We start from the raw sequence: 19061 nt of genomic DNA, 5'->3' as shown, positions 1-19061 counted from the left end.
CGCCCGCGACAGTAAACGCCCCAAAGCGCAACGTGGACACATCCAAATTTTTGAAGGAAAACAGAGGTGTTTTTTGCAAAGTGCCTACCTGTAGATTTTGGCCTGTAGCTCAGCCGCCACCTAGGGAAACCTACCAAACCTGTGCATTTCTGAAAACTAGAGACCTAGGGAAATCCAAGATGGGGTGACTTGTGTGGCTCGGACCAGGTTCTGTTACCCAGAATCCTTTGCAAACCTCAAAATTTGGCTAAAAAAACACATGTTCCTCACATTTCTGTGGCAGAAAGTTCTGCAATCTGAGAGGAGCCACAAATTTCCTTCCACCCAGCGTTCCCCCACGTCTCCCGATACAAATGATACCTCACTTGTGTGGGTAGGCCTAGCGCCCGCGACAGGAAACGCCCCAAAGCGCAACGTGGACACATCCAAATATTTGAATGAAAACAGAGGTGTTTTTTGCAAAGTGCCTACCTGTAGATTTTGGCCTGTAGCTCAGCCGCCATCTTGGGAAACCTACGAAACCTGTGCATTTCTGAAAACTAGAGACATAGGGAAATCCAAGATGGGGTGACTTGTGTGGCTTGGACCAGGTTCTGTTACCCAGAATCCTTTGCAAACCTCAAAATTTGGCTAAAAAAACACATGTTCCTCACATTTCTGTGGCAGAAAGTTCTGGAATCTGAGAGGAGCCACAATTTTCCTTCCACCCAGCGTTCCCCCACGTCTCCCGATAAAAATGATACCTCACTTGTGTGGGTAGGCCTAGCATCCGCGACAGGAAACGCCCCAAAGCGCAACGTGGACACATCCAAATTTTTGAAAGAAAACAGAGGTGTTTTTTGCAAAGTGCCTACCTGTAGACTTTGGCCTGTAGCTCAGCCGCCACCTACGGAAACCTACCAAACCTGTGCATTTCTGAAAACTAGAGACCTAGGGAAATCCAAGATGGGGTGACTTGTGTGGCTCGGACCAGGTTCTGTTACCCAGAATCCTTTGCAAACCTCAAAATTTAGCTAAAAAAACATGTTCCTCACATTTCTGTGGCAGAAAGTTCTGCAATCTCAGAGGAGCCACAAATTTCCTTCCACCCAGCGTTCCCCCACGTCTCCCGATACAAATGATACCTCACTTGTGTGGGTAGGCCTAGCGCCCGCGACAGGAAACGCCCCAAAGCGCAACGTGGACACATCCAAATTTTTGAAGGAAAACAGAGGTGTTTTTTGCAAAGTGCCTACCTCTAGATTTTGGCCTGTAGCTCAGCCGCCACCTAGGGAAACCTACCAAACCTGTGCATTTCTGAAAACTAGAGACGTAGGGGAATCCAAGATGGGGTGACTTGTGTGGCTCGGACCAGGTTCTGTTACCCAGAATCCTTTGCAAACCTCAAAATTTGGCCAAAAATACACATGTTCCTCAAAATTCTGTGGCAGAAAGCTCTGGAATCTGAGAGGAGCCACAAATTTCCTTCCACCCAGCGTTCCCCCACGTCTCCTGATAAAAATGATACCTCACTTGTGTGGGTAGGCCTAGCGCCCGCGACAGTAAACGCCCCAAAGCGCAACGTGGACACATCCAAATTTTTGAAGGAAAACAGAGGTGTTTTTTGCAAAGTGCCTACCTGTAGATTTTGGCCTGTAGCTCAGCCGCCACCTAGGGAAACCTACCAAACCTGTGCATTTCTGAAAACTAGAGACCTAGGGAAATCCAAGGTGGGGTGACTTGTGTGGCTCGGACCAGGTTCTGTTAACCAGAATCCTTTGCAAACCTCAAAATTTGGCTAAAGAAACACATGTTCCTCACATTTCTGTGGCAGAAAGTTCTGGAATCTGAGAGGAGCCACAATTTTCCTTCCACCCAGCGTTCCCCCACGTCTCCCGATACAAATGATACCTCACTTGTGTGGGTAGGCCTAGCGCCCGCGACAGGAAATGCCCCAAAGCGCAACGTGGACACATCCAAATATTTGAATGAAAACAGAGGTGTTTTTTGCAAAGTGCCTACCTGTAGATTTTGGCCTGTAGCTCAGCCGCCATCTTGGGAAACCTACGAAACCTGTGCATTTCTGAAAACTAGAGACATAGGGAAATCCAAGATGGGGTGACTTGTGTGGCTTGGACCAGGTTCTGTTACCCAGAATCCTTTGCAAACCTCAAAATTTGGCTAAAAAAACACATGTTCCTCACATTTCTGTGGCAGAAAGTTCTGGAATCTGAGAGGAGCCACAATTTTCCTTCCACCCAGCGTTCCCCCACGTCTCCCGATAAAAATGATACCTCACTTGTGTGGGTAGGCCTAGCATCCGCGACAGGAAACGCCCCAAAGCGCAACGTGGACACATCCAAATTTTTGAAAGAAAACAGAGGTGTTTTTTGCAAAGTGCCTACCTGTAGACTTTGGCCTGTAGCTCAGCCGCCACCTACGGAAACCTACCAAACCTGTGCATTTCTGAAAACTAGAGACCTAGGGAAATCCAAGATGGGGTGACTTGTGTGGCTCGGACCAGGTTCTGTTACCCAGAATCCTTTGCAAACCTCAAAATTTAGCTAAAAAAACATGTTCCTCACATTTCTGTGGCAGAAAGTTCTGCAATCTCAGAGGAGCCACAAATTTCCTTCCACCCAGCGTTCCCCCACGTCTCCCGATACAAATGATACCTCACTTGTGTGGGTAGGCCTAGCGCCCGCGACAGGAAACGCCCCAAAGCGCAACGTGGACACATCCAAATTTTTGAAGGAAAACAGAGGTGTTTTTTGCAAAGTGCCTACCTCTAGATTTTGGCCTGTAGCTCAGCCGCCACCTAGGGAAACCTACCAAACCTGTGCATTTCTGAAAACTAGAGACGTAGGGGAATCCAAGATGGGGTGACTTGTGTGGCTCGGACCAGGTTCTGTTACCCAGAATCCTTTGCAAACCTCAAAATTTGGCCAAAAATACACATGTTCCTCAAAATTCTGTGGCAGAAAGCTCTGGAATCTGAGAGGAGCCACAAATTTCCTTCCACCCAGCGTTCCCCCACGTCTCCTGATAAAAATGATACCTCACTTGTGTGGGTAGGCCTAGCGCCCGCGACAGTAAACGCCCCAAAGCGCAACGTGGACACATCCAAATTTTTGAAGGAAAACAGAGGTGTTTTTTGCAAAGTGCCTACCTGTAGATTTTGGCCTGTAGCTCAGCCGCCACCTAGGGAAACCTACCAAACCTGTGCATTTCTGAAAACTAGAGACCTAGGGAAATCCAAGGTGGGGTGACTTGTGTGGCTCGGACCAGGTTCTGTTAACCAGAATCCTTTGCAAACCTCAAAATTTGGCTAAAGAAACACATGTTCCTCACATTTCTGTGGCAGAAAGTTCTGGAATCTGAGAGGAGCCACAATTTTCCTTCCACCCAGCGTTCCCCCACGTCTCCCGATACAAATGATACCTCACTTGTGTGGGTAGGCCTAGCGCCCGCGACAGGAAATGCCCCAAAGCGCAACGTGGACACATCCAAATATTTGAATGAAAACAGAGGTGTTTTTTGCAAAGTGCCTACCTGTAGATTTTGGCCTGTAGCTCAGCCGCCATCTTGGGAAACCTACGAAACCTGTGCATTTCTGAAAACTAGAGACATAGGGAAATCCAAGATGGGGTGACTTGTGTGGCTTGGACCAGGTTCTGTTACCCAGAATCCTTTGCAAACCTCAAAATTTGGCTAAAAAAACACATGTTCCTCACATTTCTGTGGCAGAAAGTTCTGGAATCTGAGAGGAGCCACAATTTTCCTTCCACCCAGCGTTCCCCCACGTCTCCCGATAAAAATGATACCTCACTTGTGTGGGTAGGCCTAGCATCCGCGACAGGAAACGCCCCAAAGCGCAACGTGGACACATCCAAATTTTTGAAAGAAAACAGAGGTGTTTTTTGCAAAGTGCCTACCTGTAGACTTTGGCCTGTAGCTCAGCCGCCACCTACGGAAACCTACCAAACCTGTGCATTTCTGAAAACTAGAGACCTAGGGAAATCCAAGATGGGGTGACTTGTGTGGCTCGGACCAGGTTCTGTTACCCAGAATCCTTTGCAAACCTCAAAATTTAGCTAAAAAAACATGTTCCTCACATTTCTGTGGCAGAAAGTTCTGCAATCTCAGAGGAGCCACAAATTTCCTTCCACCCAGCGTTCCCCCACGTCTCCCGATACAAATGATACCTCACTTGTGTGGGTAGGCCTAGCGCCCGCGACAGGAAACGCCCCAAAGCGCAACGTGGACACATCCAAATTTTTGAAGGAAAACAGAGGTGTTTTTTGCAAAGTGCCTACCTCTAGATTTTGGCCTGTAGCTCAGCCGCCACCTAGGGAAACCTACCAAACCTGTGCATTTCTGAAAACTAGAGACGTAGGGGAATCCAAGATGGGGTGACTTGTGTGGCTCGGACCAGGTTCTGTTACCCAGAATCCTTTGCAAACCTCAAAATTTGGCCAAAAATACACATGTTCCTCAAAATTCTGTGGCAGAAAGCTCTGGAATCTGAGAGGAGCCACAAATTTCCTTCCACCCAGCGTTCCCCCACGTCTCCTGATAAAAATGATACCTCACTTGTGTGGGTAGGCCTAGCGCCTGCGACAGTAAACGCCCCAAAGCGCAACGTGGACACATCCAAATTTTTGAAGGAAAACAGAGGTGTTTTTTGCAAAGTGCCTACCTGTAGATTTTGGCCTGTAGCTCAGCCGCCACCTAGGGAAACCTACCAAACCTGTGCATTTCTGAAAACTAGAGACCTAGGGAAATCCAAGGTGGGGTGACTTGTGTGGCTCGGACCAGGTTCTGTTAACCAGAATCCTTTGCAAACCTCAAAATTTGGCTAAAAAAACACATGTTCCTCACATTTCTGTGGCAGAAAGTTCTGGAATCTGAGAGGAGCCACAATTTTCCTTCCACCCAGCGTTCCCCCACGTCTCCCGATAAAAATGATACCTCACTTGTGTGGGTAGACCTAGCGCCCGCGACAGGAAACGCCCCAAAGCGCAACGTGGACACATCCAAATATTTGAATGAAAACAGAGGTGTTTTTTGCAAAGTGCCTACCTGTAGATTTTGGCCTGTAGCTCAGCCGCCATCTTGGGAAACCTACGAAACCTGTGCATTTCTGAAAACTAGAGACCTAGGGAAATCCAAGATGGGGTGACTTGTGTGGCTTGGACCAGGTTCTGTTACCCAGAATCCTTTGCAAACCTCAAAATTTGGCTAAAAAAACACATGTTCCTCACATTTCTGTGGCAGAAAGTTCTGGAATCTGAGAGGAGCCACAATTTTCCTTCCACCCAGCGTTCCCCCACGTCTCCCGATAAAAATGATACCTCACTTGTGTGGGTAGGCCTAGCATCCGCGACAGGAAACGCCCCAAAGCGCAACGTGGACACATCCAAATTTTTGAAAGAAAACAGAGGTGTTTTTTGCAAAGTGCCTACCTGTAGACTTTGGCCTGTAGCTCAGCCGCCACCTACGGAAACCTACCAAACCTGTGCATTTCTGAAAACTAGAGACCTAGGGAAATCCAAGATGGGGTGACTTGTGTGGCTCGGACCAGGTTCTGTTACCCAGAATCCTTTGCAAACCTCAAAATTTAGCTAAAAAAACATGTTCCTCACATTTCTGTGGCAGAAAGTTCTGCAATCTGAGAGGAGCCACAAATTTCCTTCCACCCAGCGTTCCCCCACGTCTCCCGATACAAATGATACCTCACTTGTGTGGGTAGGCCTAGCGCCCGCGACAGGAAACGCCCCAAAGCGCAACGTGGACACTTCCAAATTTTTTAAGGAAAACAGAGGTGTTTTTTGCAAAGTGCCTACCTCTAGATTTAGGCCTGTAGCTCAGCCGCCACCTAGGGAAACCTACCAAACCTGTGCATTTCTGAAAACTAGAGACGTAGGGGAATCCAAGATGGGGTGACTTGTGTGGCTCGGACCAGGTTCTGTTACCCAGAATCCTTTGCAAACCTCAAAATTTGGCCAAAAATACACATGTTCCTCAAAATTCTGAGGCAGAAAGCTCTGGAATCTGAGAGGAGCCACGAAATTTCCTTCCACCCAGCGTTCCCCCACGTCTCCTGATAAAAATGATACCTCACTTGTGTGGGTAGGCCTAGCGCCCGCGACAGTAAACGCCCCAAAGCGCAACGTGGACACATCCAAATTTTTGAAGGAAAACAGAGGTGTTTTTTGCAAAGTGCCTACCTGTAGATTTTGGCCTGTAGCTCAGCCGCCACCTAGGGAAACCTACCAAACCTGTGCATTTCTGAAAACTAGAGACCTAGGGAAATCCAAGGTGGGGTGACTTGTGTGGCTCGGACCAGGTTCTGTTAACCAGAATCCTTTGCAAACCTCAAAATTTGGCTAAAAAAACACATGTTCCTCACATTTCTGTGGCAGAAAGTTCAGCAATCTGAGAGGAGCCACAAATTTCCTTCCACCCAGCGTTCCCCCACGTCTCCCGATAAAAATGATACCTCACTTGTGTGGGTAGGCCTAGCCCCCGCGACAGGAAACGCCCCAAAGCGCAACGTGGACACATCCAAATTTTTGAAAGAAAACAGAGGTGTTTTTTGCAAAGTGCCTACCTGTAGACTTTGGCCTGTAGCTCAGCCGCCACCTAGGGAAACCTACCAAACCTGTGCATTTCTGAAAACTAGAGACCTAGGGAAATCCAAGATGGGGTGACTTGTGTGGCTCGGACCAGGTTCTGTTACCCAGAATCCTTTGCAAACCTCAAAATTTGGCTAAAAAAACACATGTTCCTCACATTTCTGTGGCAGAAAGTTCTGCAATCTGAGAGGAGCCACAAATTTCCTTCCACCCAGCGTTCCCCCACGTCTCCCGATACAAATGATACCTCACTTGTGTGGGTAGGCCTAGCGCCCGCAACAGGAAACGCCCCAAAGCGCAACGTGGACACATCCAAATATTTGAATGAAAACAGAGGTGTTTTTTGCAAAGTGCCTACCTCTAGATTTTGGCCTGTAGCTCAGCCGCCATCTAGGGAAACCTACGAAACCTGTGCATTTCTGAAAACTAGAGACCTAGGGAAATCCAAGATGGGGTGACTTGTGTGGCTTGGACCAGGTTCTGTTACCCAGAATCCTTTGCAAACCTCAAAATTTGGCTAAAAAAACACATGTTCCTCACATTTCTGTGGCAGAAAGTTCTGGAATCTGAGAGGAGCCACAATTTTCCTTCCACCCAGCGTTCCCCCACGTCTCCCGATAAAAATGATACCTCACTTGTGTGGGTAGGCCTAGCATCCGCGACAGGAAACGCCCCAAAGCGCAACGTGGACACATCCAAATTTTTGAAAGAAAACAGAGGTGTTTTTTGCAAAGTGCCTACCTGTAGACTTTGGCCTGTAGCTCAGCCGCCACCTAGGGAAACCTACCAAACCTGTGCATTTCTGAAAACTAGAGACCTAGGGAAATCCAAGATGGGGTGACTTGTGTGGCTTGGACCAGGTTCTGTTACCCAGAATCCTTTGCAAACCTCAACATTTGGCTAAAAAAACACATGTTCCTCACATTTCTGTGGCAGAAAGTTCTGGAATCTGAGAGGAGCCACAAATTTCCTTCCACCCAGTGTTCCCCCACGTCTCCCGATACAAATGATACCTCACTTGTGTGGGTAGGCCTAGCGCCCGCGACAGGAAGCGCCCCAAAGCGCAACGTGGACACATCAAAATATTTGAAAGAAAACAGAGGTATTTTTTGCAAAGTGCCTACCTGTAGATTTTGGCCTGTAGCTCAGCCGCCACCTAGGGAAACCTACCAAACCTGTGCATTTCTGAAAACTAGAGACCTAGGGAAATCCAAGATGGGGTGACTTGTGTGGCTCGGACCAGGTTCTGTTACCCAGAATCCTTTGCAAACCTCAAAATTTGGCAAAAAAAACACATGTTCCTCACATTTCTGTGGCAGGAAGTTCTGGAATCTGAGAGGAGCCACAAATTTCCTTCCTCCCAGCGTTCCCCCATTTCTCCCGATAAAAATGATACCTCACTTGTGTGGGTAGGCCTAGCGCCCGCGACAGGAAACGCCCCAAAGCGCAAAGTGGACACATCCAAATTTTTGAAAGAAAACAGAGGTGTTTTTTGCAAAGTGCCTACCTGTAGACTTTGGCCTGTAGCTCAGCCGCCACCTAGGGAAACCTACCAAACCTGTGCATTTCTGAAAACTAGAGACCTAGGGAAATCCAAGATGGGGTGACTTGTGTGGCTCGGACCAGGTTCTGTTACCCAGAATCCTTTGCAAACCTCAAAATTTGGCTAAAAAAACACATGTTCCTCACATTTCTGTGGCAGAAAGTTCTGGAATCTGAGAGGAGCCACAAATTTCCTTCCACCCAGCGTTCCCCCACGTCTCCCGATACAAATGATACCTCACTTGTGTGGGTAGGCCTAGCGCCCGCGACAGGAAACGCCCCAAAGCGCAACGTGGACACATCAAAATATTTGAAAGAAAACAGAGGTGTTTTTTGCAAAGTGCCTACCTGTAGATTTTGGCCTGTAGCTCAGCCGCCACCTAGGGAAACCTACCAAACCTGTGCATTTCTGAAAACTAGAGACGTAGGGAAATCCAAGATGGGGTGACTTGTGTGGCTCGGACCAGGTTCTGTTACCCAGAATGCTTTGCAAACCTCAAAATTTGGCTAAAAAAACACATGTTCCTCAGATTTCTGTGGCAGAAAGTTCTGCAATCTGAGAGGAGCCACAAATTTCCTTCCACCCAGCGTTCCCCCACGTCTCCCGATAAAAATGATACCTCACTTGTGTGGGTAGGCCTAGCGCCCGCGACAGGAAACGCCCCAAAGCGCAACGTGGACACATCCAAATTTTTGAAAGAAAACAGAGGTGTTTTTTGCAAAGTGCCTACCTGTAGACTTTGGCCTGTAGCTCAGCCCCCACCTAGGGAAACCTACCAAACCTGTGCATTTCTGAAAACTAGAGACCTAGGGAAATCCAAGATGGGGTGACTTGTGTGGCTCGGACCAGGTTCTGTTACCCAGAATCCTTTGCAAACCTCAAAATTTGGCTAAAAAAACACATGTTCCTCACATTTCTGTGGCAGAAAGTTCTGGAATCTGAGAGGAGCCACAAATTTCCTTCCACCCAGCGTTCCCCCACGTCTCCTGATACAAATGATACCTCACTTGTGTGGGTAGGCCTAGCGCCCGCGACAGGAAACGCCCCAAAGCGCAACGTGGACACATCAAAATATTTGAAAGAAAACAGAGGTGTTTTTTGCAAAGTGCCTACCTGTAGACTTTGGCCTGTAGCTCAGACGACACCTAGGGAAACCTACCAAACCTGTGCATTTCTGAAAACTAGAGACCTACGGGAATCCAAGAATGGGTGACTTGTGTGGCTCGGAAAAGGTTCTGTTACCCAGAATCCTTTGCAAACCTCAAAATTTGGCTAAAAAAACACATGTTCCTCACATTTCTGTGGCAGAAAGTTCTGGAATCTGAGAGGAGCCACAAATTTCCTTCCACCCAGCGTTCCCCCACGTCTCCCGATACAAATGATACCTCACTTGTGTGGGTAGGCCTAGCGCCCGCGACAGGAAACGCCCCAAAGCGCAACGTGGACACATCAAAATATTTGAAAGAAAACAGAGGTGTTTTTTGCAAAGTGCCTACCTGTAGATTTTGGCCTGTAGCTCAGCCGCCACCTTGGGAAACCTACCAAACCTGTGCATTTCTGAAAACTAGAGACCTAGGGAAATCCAAGATGGGGTGACTTGTGTGGCTCGGACCAGGTTCTGTTACCCAGAATCCTTTGCAAACCTCAAAATTTAGCTAAAAAAACATGTTCCTCACATTTCTGTGGCAGAAAATTCTGCAATCTGAGAGGAGCCACAAATTTCCTTCCACCCAGCGTTCCCCCACGTCTCCCGATACAAATGATACCTCACTTGTGTGGGTAGGCCTAGCGCCCGCGACAGGAAACGCCCCAAAGCGCAACGTGGACACTTCCACATTTTTGAAGGAAAACAGAGGTGTTTTTTGCAAAGTGCCTACCTCTAGATTTTGGCCTGTAGCTCAGCCGTCACCTAGGGAAACCTACCAAAACTGTGCATTTCTGAAAACTAGAGACGTAGGGGAATCCAAGATGGGGTGACTTGTGTGGCTCGGACCAGGTTCTGTTACCCAGAATCCTTTGCAAACCTCAAAATTTAGCTAAAAAAACATGTTCCTCACATTTCTGTGGCAGAAAGTTCTGCAATCTCAGAGGAGCCACAAATTTCCTTCCACCCAGCGTTCCCCCACGTCTCCCGATACAAATGATACCTCACTTGTGTGGGTAGGCCTAGCGCCCGCGACAGGAAACGCCCCAAAGCGCAACGTGGACACATCCAAATTTTTGAAGGAAAACAGAGGTGTTTTTTGCAAAGTGCCTACCTCTAGATTTTGGCCTGTAGCTCAGCCGCCACCTAGGGAAACCTACCAAACCTGTGCATTTCTGAAAACTAGAGACGTAGGGGAATCCAAGATGGGGTGACTTGTGTGGCTCGGACCAGGTTCTGTTACCCAGAATCCTTTGCAAACCTCAAAATTTGGCCAAAAATACACATGTTCCTCAAAATTCTGTGGCAGAAAGCTCTGGAATCTGAGAGGAGCCACAAATTTCCTTCCACCCAGCGTTCCCCCACGTCTCCTGATAAAAATGATACCTCACTTGTGTGGGTAGGCCTAGCGCCCGCGACAGTAAACGCCCCAAAGCGCAACGTGGACACATCCAAATTTTTGAAGGAAAACAGAGGTGTTTTTTGCAAAGTGCCTACCTGTAGATTTTGGCCTGTAGCTCAGCCGCCACCTAGGGAAACCTACCAAACCTGTGCATTTCTGAAAACTAGAGACCTAGGGAAATCCAAGGTGGGGTGACTTGTGTGGCTCGGACCAGGTTCTGTTAACCAGAATCCTTTGCAAACCTCAAAATTTGGCTAAAAAAACACATGTTCCTCACATTTCTGTGGCAGAAAGTTCTGGAATCTGAGAGGAGCCACAATTTTCCTTCCACCCAGCGTTCCCCCACGTCTCCCGATAAAAATGATACCTCACTTGTGTGGGTAGACCTAGCGCCCGCGACAGGAAACGCCCCAAAGCGCAACGTGGACACATCCAAATATTTGAATGAAAACAGAGGTGTTTTTTGCAAAGTGCCTACCTGTAGATTTTGGCCTGTAGCTCAGCCGCCATCTTGGGAAACCTACGAAACCTGTGCATTTCTGAAAACTAGAGACCTAGGGAAATCCAAGATGGGGTGACTTGTGTGGCTTGGACCAGGTTCTGTTACCCAGAATCCTTTGCAAACCTCAAAATTTGGCTAAAAAAACACATGTTCCTCACATTTCTGTGGCAGAAAGTTCTGGAATCTGAGAGGAGCCACAATTTTCCTTCCACCCAGCGTTCCCCCACGTCTCCCGATAAAAATGATACCTCACTTGTGTGGGTAGGCCTAGCATCCGCGACAGGAAACGCCCCAAAGCGCAACGTGGACACATCCAAATTTTTGAAAGAAAACAGAGGTGTTTTTTGCAAAGTGCCTACCTGTAGACTTTGGCCTGTAGCTCAGCCGCCACCTACGGAAACCTACCAAACCTGTGCATTTCTGAAAACTAGAGACCTAGGGAAATCCAAGATGGGGTGACTTGTGTGGCTCGGACCAGGTTCTGTTACCCAGAATCCTTTGCAAACCTCAAAATTTAGCTAAAAAAACATGTTCCTCACATTTCTGTGGCAGAAAGTTCTGCAATCTGAGAGGAGCCACAAATTTCCTTCCACCCAGCGTTCCCCCACGTCTCCCGATACAAATGATACCTCACTTGTGTGGGTAGGCCTAGCGCCCGCGACAGGAAACGCCCCAAAGCGCAACGTGGACACTTCCAAATTTTTGAAGGAAAACAGAGGTGTTTTTTGCAAAGTGCCTACCTCTAGATTTAGGCCTGTAGCTCAGCCGCCACCTAGGGAAACCTACCAAACCTGTGCATTTCTGAAAACTAGAGACGTAGGGGAATCCAAGATGGGGTGACTTGTGTGGCTCGGACCAGGTTCTGTTACCCAGAATCCTTTGCAAACCTCAAAATTTGGCCAAAAATTCACATGTTCCTCAAAATTCTGAGGCAGAAAGCTCTGGAATCTGAGAGGAGCCACAAATTTCCTTCCACCCAGCGTTCCCCCACGTCTCCTGATAAAAATGATACCTCACTTGTGTGGGTAGGCCTAGCGCCCGCGACAGTAAACGCCCCAAAGCGCAACGTGGACACATCCAAATTTTTGAAGGAAAACAGAGGTGTTTTTTGCAAAGTGCCTACCTGTAGATTTTGGCCTGTAGCTCAGCCGCCACCTAGGGAAACCTACCAAACCTGTGCATTTCTGAAAACTAGAGACCTAGGGAAATCCAAGGTGGGGTGACTTGTGTGGCTCGGACCAGGTTCTGTTAACCAGAATCCTTTGCAAACCTCAAAATTTGGCTAAAAAAACACATGTTCCTCACATTTCTGTGGCAGAAAGTTCAGCAATCTGAGAGGAGCCACAAATTTCCTTCCACCCAGCGTTCCCCCACGTCTCCCGATAAAAATGATACCTCACTTGTGTGGGTAGGCCTAGCCCCCGCGACAGGAAACGCCCCAAAGCGCAACGTGGACACATCCAAATTTTTGAAAGAAAACAGAGGTGTTTTTTGCAAAGTGCCTACCTGTAGACTTTGGCCTGTAGCTCAGCCGCCACCTAGGGAAACCTACCAAACCTGTGCATTTCTGAAAACTAGAGACCTAGGGAAATCCAAGATGGGGTGACTTGTGTGGCTCGGACCAGGTTCTGTTACCCAGAATCCTTTGCAAACCTCAAAATTTGGCTAAAAAAACACATGTTCCTCACATTTCTGTGGCAGAAAGTTCTGCAATCTGAGAGGAGCCACAAATTTCCTTCCACCCAGCGTTCCCCCACGTCTCCCGATACAAATGATACCTCACTTGTGTGGGTAGGCCTAGCGCCCGCAACAGGAAACGCCCCAAAGCGCAACGTGGACACATCCAAATATTTGAATGAAAACAGAGGTGTTTTTTGCAAAGTGCCTACCTGTAGATTTTGGCCTGTAGCTCAGCCGCCATCTAGGGAAACCTACGAAACCTGTGCATTTCTGAAAACTAGAGACCTAGGGAAATCCAAGATGGGGTGACTTGTGTGGCTTGGACCAGGTTCTGTTACCCAGAATCCTTTGCAAACCTCAAAATTTGGCTAAAAAAACACATGTTCCTCACATTTCTGTGGCAGAAAGTTCTGGAATCTGAGAGGAGCCACAATTTTCCTTCCACCCAGCGTTCCCCCACGTCTCCCGATAAAAATGATACCTCACTTGTGTGGGTAGGCCTAGCATCCGCGACAGGAAACGCCCCAAAGCGCAACGTGGACACATCCAAATTTTTGAAAGAAAACAGAGGTGTTTTTTGCAAAGTGCCTACCTGTAGACTTTGGCCTGTAGCTCAGCCGCCACCTAGGGAAACCTACCAAACCTGTGCATTTCTGAAAACTAGAGACCTAGGGAAATCCAAGATGGGGTGACTTGTGTGGCTTGGACCAGGTTCTGTTACCCAGAATCCTTTGCAAACCTCAACATTTGGCTAAAAAAACACATGTTCCTCACATTTCTGTGGCAGAAAGTTCTGGAATCTGAGAGGAGCCACAAATTTCCTTCCACCCAGTGTTCCCCCACGTCTCCCGATACAAATGATACCTCACTTGTGTGGGTAGGCCTAGCGCCCGCGACAGGAAGCGCCCCAAAGCGCAACGTGGACACATCAAAATATTTGAAAGAAAACAGAGGTATTTTTTGCAAAGTGCCTACCTGTAGATTTTGGCCTGTAGCTCAGCCGCCACCTAGGGAAACCTACCAAACCTGTGCATTTCTGAAAACTAGAGACCTAGGGAAATCCAAGATGGGGTGACTTGTGTGGCTCGGACCAGGTTCTGTTACCCAGAATCCTTTGCAAACCTCAAAATTTGGCAAAAAAAACACATGTTCCTCACATTTCTGTGGCAGGAAGTTCTGGAATCTGAGAGGAGCCACAAATTTCCTTCCTCCCAGCGTTCCCCCATTTCTCCCGATAAAAATGATACCTCACTTGTGTGGGTAGGCCTAGCGCCCGCGACAGGAAACGCCCCAAAGCGCAAAGTGGACACATCCAAATTTTTGAAAGAAAACAGAGGTGTTTTTTGCAAAGTGCCTACCTGTAGACTTTGGCCTGTAGCTCAGCCGCCACCTAGGGAAACCTACCAAACCTGTGCATTTCTGAAAACTAGAGACCTAGGGAAATCCAAGATGGGGTGACTTGTGTGGCTCGGACCAGGTTCTGTTACCCAGAATCCTTTGCAAACCTCAAAATTTGGCTAAAAAAACACATGTTCCTCACATTTCTGTGGCAGAAAGTTCTGGAATCTGAGAGGAGCCACAAATTTCCTTCCACCCAGCGTTCCCCCACGTCTCCCGATACAAATGATACCTCACTTGTGTGGGTAGGCCTAGCGCCCGCGACAGGAAACGCCCCAAAGCGCAACGTGGACACATCAAAATATTTGAAAGAAAACAGAGGTGTTTTTTGCAAAGTGCCTACCTGTAGATTTTGGCCTGTAGCTCAGCCGCCACCTAGGGAAACCTACCAAACCTGTGCATTTCTGAAAACTAGAGACGTAGGGAAATCCAAGATGGGGTGACTTGTGTGGCTCGGACCAGGTTCTGTTACCCAGAATGCTTTGCAAACCTCAAAATTTGGCTAAAAAAACACATGTTCCTCAGATTTCTGTGGCAGAAAGTTCTGCAATCTGAGAGGAGCCACAAATTTCCTTCCACCCAGCGTTCCCCCACGTCTCCCGATAAAAATGATACCTCACTTGTGTGGGTAGGCCTAGCGCCCGCGACAGGAAACGCCCCAAAGCGCAACGTGGACACATCAAAATATTTGAAAGAAAACAGAGGTGTTTTTTGCAAAGTGCCTACCTGTAGACTTTGGCCTGTAGCTCAGACGACACCTAGGGAAACCTACCAAACCTGTGCATTTCTGAAAACTAGAGACCTACGGGAATCCAAGAATGGGTGACTTGTGTGGCTCGGAAAAGGTTCTGTTACCCAGAATCCTTTGCAAACCTCAAAATTTGGCTAAAAAAACACATGTTCCTCACATTTCTGTGGCAGAAAGTTCTGGAATCTGAGAGGAGCCACAAATTTCCTTCCACCCAGCGTTCCCCCACGTCTCCCGATACAAATGATACCTCACTTGTGTGGGTAGGCCTAGCGCCCGCGACAGGAAACGCCCCAAAGCGCAACGTGGACACATCAAAATATTTGAAAGAAAACAGAGGTGTTTTTTGCAAAGTGCCTACCTGTAGATTTTGGCCTGTAGCTCAGCCGCCACCTTGGGAAACCTACCAAACCTGTGCATTTCTGAAAACTAGAGACCTAGGGAAATCCAAGATGGGGTGACTTGTGTGGCTCGGACCAGGTTCTGTTACCCAGAATCCTTTGCAAACCTCAAAATTTAGCTAAAAAAACATGTTCCTCACATTTCTGTGGCAGAAAATTCTGCAATCTGAGAGGAGCCACAAATTTCCTTCCACCCAGCGTTCCCCCACGTCTCCCGATACAAATGATACCTCACTTGTGTGGGTAGGCCTAGCGCCCGCGACAGGAAACGCCCCAAAGCGCAACGTGGACACTTCCAAATTTTTGAAGGAAAACAGAGGTGTTTTTTGCAAAGTGCCTACCTCTAGATTTTGGCCTGTAGCTCAGCCGTCACCTAGGGAAACCTACCAAAACTGTGCATTTCTGAAAACTAGAGACGTAGGGGAATCCAAGATGGGGTGACTTGTGTGGCTCGGACCAGGTTCTGTTACCCAGAATCCTTTGCAAACCTCAAAATTTGGCCAAAAATACACATGTTCCTCAAAATTCTGTGGCAGAAAGCTCTGGAATCTGAGAGGAGCCACAAATTTCCTTCCACCCAGCGTTCCCCCACGTCTCCTGATAAAAATGATACCTCACTTTTGTGGGTAGGCCTAGCGCCCGCGACAGGAAACGCCCCAAAGCGCAACGTGGACACATCCAAATTTTTGAAGGAAAACAGAGGTGTTTTTTGCAAAGTGCCTACCTGTAGATTTTGGCCTGTAGCTCAGCCGCCACCTAGGGAAACCTACCAAACCTGTGCATTTCTGAAAACTAGAGACCTAGGGAAATCCAAGGTGGGGTGACTTGTGTGGCTCGGACCAGGTTCTGTTTCCCAGAATCCTTTGCAAACCTCAAAATTTGGCTAAAAAAACACATGTTCCTCACATTTCTGTGGCAGAAAGTTCTGGAATCTGAGAGGAGCCACAAATTTCCTTCCACCCAGCGTTCCCCCACGTCTCCCGATAAAAATGATACCTCACTTGTGTGGGTAGGCCTAGCCCCCGCGACAGGAAACGCCCCAAAGCGCAACATGGACACATCAAAATTTTTGAAAGAAAACAGAGGTGTTTTTTGCAAAGTGCCTACCTGTAGACTTTGGCCTGTAGCTCAGCCGCCACCTAGGGAAACCTACCAAACCTGTGCATTTCTGAAAACTAGAGACCTAGGGAAATCCAAGATGGGGTGACTTGTGTGGCTCGGACCAGGTTCTGTTACCCAGAATCCTTTGCAAACCTCAAAATTTGGCTAAAAAAACACATGTTCCTCACATTTCTGTGGCAGAAAGTTCTGCAATCTGAGAGGAGCCACAAATTTCCTTCCACCCAGCGTTCCCCCACGTCTCCCGATACAAATGATACCTCACTTGTGTGGGTAGGCCTAGCGCCCGCGACAGGAAACGCCCCAAAGCGCAACGTGGACACATCCAAATTTTTGAAAGAAAACAGAGGTGTTTTTTGCAAAGTGCCTACCTGTAGACTTTGGCCTGTAGCTCAGCCGCCACCTAGGGAAACCTACCAAACCTGTGCATTTCTGAAAACTAGAGACCTAGGGAAATCCAAGATGGGGTGACTTGTGTGGCTTGGACCAGGTTCTGTTACCCAGAATCCTTTGCAAACCTCAACATTTGGCTAAAAAAACACATGTTCCTCACATTTCTGTGGCAGAAAGTTCTGGAATCTGAGAGGAGCCACAAATTTCCTTCCACCCAGTGTTCCCCCACGTCTCCTGATAAAAATGATACCTCACTTTTGTGGGTAGGCCTAGCGCCCGCGACAGGAAACGCCCCAAAGCGCAACGTGGACACATCCAAATTTTTGAAGGAAAACAGAGGTGTTTTTTGCAAAGTGCCTACCTGTAGATTTTGGCCTGTAGCTCAGCCGCCACCTAGGGAAACCTACCAAACCTGTGCATTTCTGAAAACTAGAGACCTAGGGAAATCCAAGGTGGGGTGACTTGTGTGGCTCGGACCAGGTTCTGTTTCCCAGAATCCTTTGCAAACCTCAAAATTTGGCTAAAAAAACACATGTTCCTCACATTTCTGTGGCAGAAAGTTCTGGAATCTGAGAGGAGCCACAAATTTCCTTCCACCCAGCGTTCTCCCACGTCTCCCGATAAAAATGATACCTCACTTGTGTGGGTAGGCCTAGCCCCCGCGACAGGAAACGCCCCAAAGCGCAACGTGGACACATCAAAATTTTTGAAAGAAAACAGAGGTGTTTTTTGCAAAGTGCCTACCTGTAGACTTTGGCCTGTAGCTCAGCCGCCACCTAGGGAAACCTACCAAACCTGTGCATTTCTGAAAACTAGAGACCTAGGGAAATCCAAGATGGGGTGACTTGTGTGGCTCGGACCAGGTTCTGTTACCCAGAATCCTTTGCAAACCTCAAAATTTGGCTAAAAAAACACATGTTCCTCACATTTCTGTGGCAGAAAGTTCTGCAATCTGAGAGGAGCCACAAATTTCCTTCCACCCAGCGTTCCCCCACGTCTCCCGATACAAATGATACCTCACTTGTGTGGGTAGGCCTAGCGCCCGCGACAGGAAACGCCCCAAAGCGCAACGTGGACACATCCAAATATTTGAATGAAAACAGAGGTGTTTTTTGCAAAGTGCCTACCTGTAGATTTTGGCCTGTAGCTCAGCCGCCATCTAGGGAAACCTACGAAACCTGTGCATTTCTGAAAACTAGAGACCTAGGGAAATCCAAGATGGGGTGACTTGTGTGGCTTGGACCAGGTTCTGTTACCCAGAATCCTTTGCAAACCTCAAAATTTGGCTAAAAAAACACATGTTCCTCACATTTCTGTGGCTGAAAGTTCTGGAATCTGAGAGGAGCCACAATTTTCCTTCCACCCAGCGTTCCCCCACGTCTCCCGATAAAAATGATACCTCACTTGTGTGGGTAGGCCTAGCATCCGCGACAGGAAACGCCCCAAAGCGCAACGTGGACACATCCAAATTTTTGAAAGAAAACAGAGGTGTTTTTTGCAAAGTGCCTACCTGTAGACTTTGGCCTGTAGCTCAGCCGCCACCTAGGGAAACCTACCAAACCTGTGCATTTCTGAAAACTAGAGACCTAGGGAAATCCAAGATGGGGTGACTTGTGTGGCTTGGACCAGGTTCTGTTACCCAGAATCCTTTGCAAACCTCAACATTTGGCTAAAAAAACACATGTTCCTCACATTTCTGTGGCAGAAAGTTCTGGAATCTGAGAGGAGCCACAAATTTCCTTCCACCCAGTGTTCCCCCACGTCTCCCGATACAAATGATACCTCACTTGTGTGGGTAGGCCTAGCGCCCGCGACAGGAAGCGCCCCAAAGCGCAACGTGGACACATCAAAATATTTGAAAGAAAACAGAGGTGTTTTTTGCAAAGTGCCTACCTGTAGATTTTGGCCTGTAGCTCAGCCGCCACCTAGGGAAACCTACCAAACCTGTGCATTTCTGAAAACTAGAGACCTAGGGAAATCCAAGATGGGGTGACTTGTGTGGCTCGGACCAGGTTCTGTTACCCAGAATCCTTTGCAAACCTCAAAATTTGGCTAAAAAAACAAAACACATGTTCCTCACATTTCTGTGGCAGGAAGTTCTGGAATCTGAGAGG

The sequence above is a fragment of the Pleurodeles waltl genome, chromosome 3_1, assembly GCF_031143425.1.
Source record: "Pleurodeles waltl isolate 20211129_DDA chromosome 3_1, aPleWal1.hap1.20221129, whole genome shotgun sequence".
Lineage (NCBI taxonomy): Eukaryota > Metazoa > Chordata > Amphibia > Caudata > Salamandridae > Pleurodeles > Pleurodeles waltl.
The sequence above is the reverse complement of the archived record's forward strand: the minus strand, read 5'-3'. Positions refer to the sequence as shown.